The 4,734-nt window shown below is 41.3% G+C and overlaps 1 pseudogene; it reads right to left on the bottom strand.

Moving 5' to 3' along the window:
- Positions 1 to 100: 100 nt before the first annotated feature.
- Positions 101 to 186, bottom strand: LOC126498117 (uncharacterized; annotated as a pseudogene).
- Between the last annotated feature and the right edge of the window lie 4,548 nt (positions 187 to 4,734).

Genomic DNA, 4,734 nt, shown 5'->3' with positions numbered 1-4,734 from the left:
CTCCGAGATGAGGAAAGGCCTTAAAGGGGCCTGGCTCCAATGGGGCAGCCTGGGTCTTCGGAAGGCTGCTCCCTGGAGTAAACGCTAGCGAGATTTTTTTAAAAGTATGTTCTCTTGTCATACTTGAACAGGGGCCATGCTAATTTCTGTATCGTTCCAATTTTAGTATATGTGCTGCCAAAGCAAGCAAGGGAATTAATATATATATACACCATGCTGGGAAGATAGCTCAATGGGTAAAGGCACTTGTTCTGAGTCTGACATTCTAAATTCAATCACTAGGACCCACAAGGTAAAAGGAGAAAACTGACTCCCACAAGTTGTCTTCTGCCCTCCACACATGTGTTGTAGCACAAACATAAAATTAAATAAATAAATAGATAAATAAATAAATTGAATATAATAAATACACAATCAGGGGCCTTCCCAGGTAGGATTCCCTGAATCTCCTCGTGATGAGCCACAACAGGCACTTAAGTAAGAGAAGGACCCAGTGTTCACCTAGGTGCTTGTCCCAGGTCCTAGTGGGCACCACTATTGGATACCCCAAAGGATAGAGGTTTCCCTATGGTTGGAAGAATTTGGATTTTGTTTGTCTAGAAGCCTCTGAAAGCACATTCTCCTCTGACCAGAGTGTGATTACTTCCTACACGTTACACAACGTTACAAGACAAAGGACTGGAGTTCAAGGACTATGTAAAATACAAGGCTAAGAATCAGAAAATCCGCGGGGCAGTGGTGCTACACACCTCTAGCCTCAGCTCTCAGGAGGCAGAGGCAGGTGGATCTTTATGAGCTCGAGGTCAACACACTCTACGCGGTGATTCCTGGGACAGTCAAACCTACACAGGAAAACCCTGTCTCAAAAAACAAAACAACACACACAAAAAAAAATCCGAATATTGGTAGTGGAGAGATGGCTCTAGAGTTGAGAACATTTGTTGTTTTTACAGAGGACCTGCTTAGTACCCAGCACCCATGTAGTGGCTAAAGACCTCGCGGAATTCCAGTTCCAAGGGACCCAAGGACCCCTTCTGGCGGTGGTGGCTCACACCTTTAATCCCAGCACTTGGGAGGCAGAGGCAGGTGGATCTCTATGAGTTCGAGGCCAGCCCAGTCTGCAAGAGCTAGTTCCAGGACAGGCTCCAAAGCTACAGAGAGAAACCCTGTCCTGAAAAACCAAAAAAAGAATCAAAATATCAATCACACATCTTACAAGATGATAAAAGCAACTTTTTGTTTAACTTCTACTTGGACTTGGAATGCTCTAGTTGATTTTTAAGATACAACATAAAGAAAACCAAAAGACTAAAGGAAGCAGTTTTGTGGTTCAGGTTTATTGAAATTGTGTCAAAATTAGATGGTTTCCTGCTGAGTGCAAGAATACTGCTGATCTGTGTATCAATTTTAGTGCAGATTTAAAACAATTACTTAGAACTGCTGATGCTTGGCTGATTAATCCCATTATGGAATCTATTTTTATGGTTTTAATGATTATCTTTATTCTCTTCTATGATATGTAAATGTGAAAGAATTAAAAGGTTTCTATAAGACAGCAACGAAGCTCTAAAACTTTTGACTCTTGAGTGGGAAGGTGGTGGAGTTGCCTAGCAAGCACAAGTTTCTGGACTTAGTCTCCAGCAACTCTTGAACAGAAAATTGACTCTTGAACTGGTGACGTATTACAGTATTGAAGATGTATCACTTCTTCAGAATAGCCCTTAAATCTGTTATTTGTCTGTAAATGAGGTAACTTTTCTTTTTGTAGTCTAGTGATCTCATGAATTACCATGATCACATAACTGCTACATTACTGAAACTTTGATGAGAACTGAAATCTCATTATTTTTAACACCAAGTTTCTTTGTCATATAAAGTGTAGACTTCTACTGAAAGCAAAGGGTATGAATAGCAGCCTCACTATGTATCTTAGCTATGCTAGAACTCACTAGATAGACGAGGCTGACATGGGACTCAGAGAAAGCTGCTTGCCTCTGCCTCATGAATTCTGGGATAAAACATAGGTATTACCACGCCCAGTTACATTTTCCCTAAGATTTCATATAAATGTATCTTCATTCATTAAAGATTAGTTTTGTACATAGCAAATGTCTAAGAAAACAACCCAATACCTATTTCTGTTGCTATAACAATATATGAGATACAAGATTGTTACTCAAATCTTTTTTTGTATTTGACTATATATAACATGAAATTTTTCCCTTGGTAATAACATCAGGAATCTTCTATATCCTTAGTACATCATTTAATTTTGGGCATCATTTAATTCTATAACCATACTCCTGCTTCACAACTGTTATTGCATACTTTGCTGCGGGTAACTGAATCACCACTTAAGGCCTGTTCACGACTGGGGAAATGTGTTTTTGTTAGGTGTTCATCTCAAAAGTACAAGGAACTGAGTTTGATTCCCCAAGAGCTATGAAAACAAACTCCTGGGGTGTGGTGACATTTTTGTAATTCTTTTAATTCAAGTACTAAGGAGACAGAGACAAGCTGATTCCTGATCTCTGGGGCCTGCTGGACAGTCAGCCTAGCCTAACTGGCTCCGGGTACATTGAGAGATCCTAGCCCCCCAAAACAGTGGATGGCTCCTGAAGAGTGAACCCAGGGTTCACCTCCAGACTCCACACACAGACTGGTGCAACCATTCTGGCATCTGCAGCCACCCGCTGCCCTCCCCCAGCACAAAATAAAGCCCACTCTTCTTTTTAAACTGTTTTTTAGATTTATTTTTATATTATGCATATGAATGTTTTGCCTGCATGCTTATGTGTATACCATGTGCATGCCTTTTGTTTCCATTGAACCTGGTGTTATGGGTGGCTGGGAGTCACTCTTTGAGTGCTTGGACTCGAACCTCAGACCTCTGCAAGAGCACAAGTGCTCTTAAGCACTGAGCTAACCTCTCAGCTCCAAGACCTACTCTTACATGGCAAATATATTTAATCTTGAATGCCATGTGGAAGATCTAAAACTAATTTTACCAGAGTCCTCCTCATAAAACAAAATAAACCGTCTCTTCTACATTTCACTACCAATATCTCCTATCAGATTCAAAACTTGGAATCATAGCTAGACACTTCTTTAACCCCGGCAATTGGAAGGCAGAGGCAGGCAGATCTCTGCAAGTTTGAGGCCAGTCTGGTCTACAAAGCGAGTTCCAGGACAGCCAGGGCTGTTACACAGAGGAACCCTATCTCGAAAAACAAACAAACAAAAAACAAAACAAAACAAAAAAACAAAAAGCCAAACTTGCAATCCGGTGCTGGGAAGATGGCTCAGTGAGTAAAATGCTTGCTGCACAAGCATGAGGGTTTGCATTTAGGTTGCTAGCACCCATGTAAAAAGCTTGGCAAAGTGATGCACGCTGTAATGTTTGTGCAGTGGAGGAAGAGAGAGGTAGGCCCCTGGGGCTTCTTAGCCAGCTAGTCTAGCTAAATCTGGGAGCTCCACGTTAACTGAAAGAGCTGGTTTCAAAAATAAGGTAGAGAAGTAATAAAAGGAATACACCTGACATTCGCCTCGGGACTCCACTGAGCACACATGTGTATATTGACCACATCTGTACATTTTACACATAAAATTTGGGAACGTTTTAATCTTCAGTTTTCTCCATGCTTTGCAATATCTTCATCTAATCATTAAGGAACTAATATCATTGTTTGTGCTTTTACTAGGGAGGCAAAAAGATAATAAAAAAATAAAAATAATAAAAAGGATCTTGCTATGTAGCCATGCTGGTCTGGAACTTAATAACAGGATTCTCCTGTCTGTTTCCTGGTGAGGGACCCGTCTCTCCTGACTATCCTCTCTTTCTTCCTCTTTCTCCTTCTCTTTCCTCCTCCTCCATTGTCATCATCTTCTTCATCTTTGTCTTCTTTCTCCTCCTCCTCCTCCTCTTCTCCTTTTTTTTTTTTTTTTTTTTTGAGACAGGGTTTCACTGTGTAGTCCTGGCTGACTTGGCACTAGCTCTGTAGAACATGCTGGCCTCAGACTCGAATTTAGATGCCCACCTGCCTCTGCTTCCTAAGTGCTGGGGTTAAAGGCGTGTGCCAACACCACCTGGCTGTCAAAACTCTATCTGCACACTATTTCATGTTTTGTTTCCTATATCCTTTGCTACATTGGTCGCTTTTGTTTTATTATACACCTCCTCTTTCCAAGGTACTCAATCCATTTTGCACCAGTTTCTAGACAAATCTCTCTCTTTTTTTTAAAGATTTATTTATTATGTATACAACATTCTGCCTGCATGTATGCACACACGCCAGAAGGGGGCGCCAGATCTCATTACAGATGGTTGTGAGCCACCATATGGGTGCTGGGGATTGAACTCAGGGCCTCTGGAAGAGCAGCTGGTGCCCTTAACCACTGAGCCATCTCTCCAGCCCCCCAAATCTCTCATTTTAAAAGAAAGTCTCGATACCTAAAATTTTATTATTAAAAGTTTTCAGGGATGAAGGAAGTGGCATAAACCTGTTGTGTTGGTTAGTTTTATGTCAACTTGATATAAACTAGTAATCTGAGAGGCCGGAACCTCAATTAAAAAAATGCTTCCAGTAGACCCAGCTGTAGACTGACCTGTAGGGCGTTTTCTTAACTAGTGATTGATGAGGAGAGGGCCCAGCCCATTGTTGGTGGTGCCATCCCTGGGCTGGTGTGCTGTGGAATAATCTTTTTGTACACTGTGAAGAAGGTTTGCTCTCTTTG

The sequence above is a fragment of the Alexandromys fortis genome, unplaced genomic scaffold (genome assembly GCF_014885135.2).
Source record: "Alexandromys fortis isolate MF-2015 unplaced genomic scaffold, M_Fortis_MF-2015_v1.1 scaffold_13, whole genome shotgun sequence".
NCBI classification, from domain to species: Eukaryota; Metazoa; Chordata; class Mammalia; order Rodentia; family Cricetidae; genus Alexandromys; species Alexandromys fortis.
The sequence above is the reverse complement of the archived record's forward strand: the minus strand, read 5'-3'. Positions and strand labels throughout refer to the sequence as shown.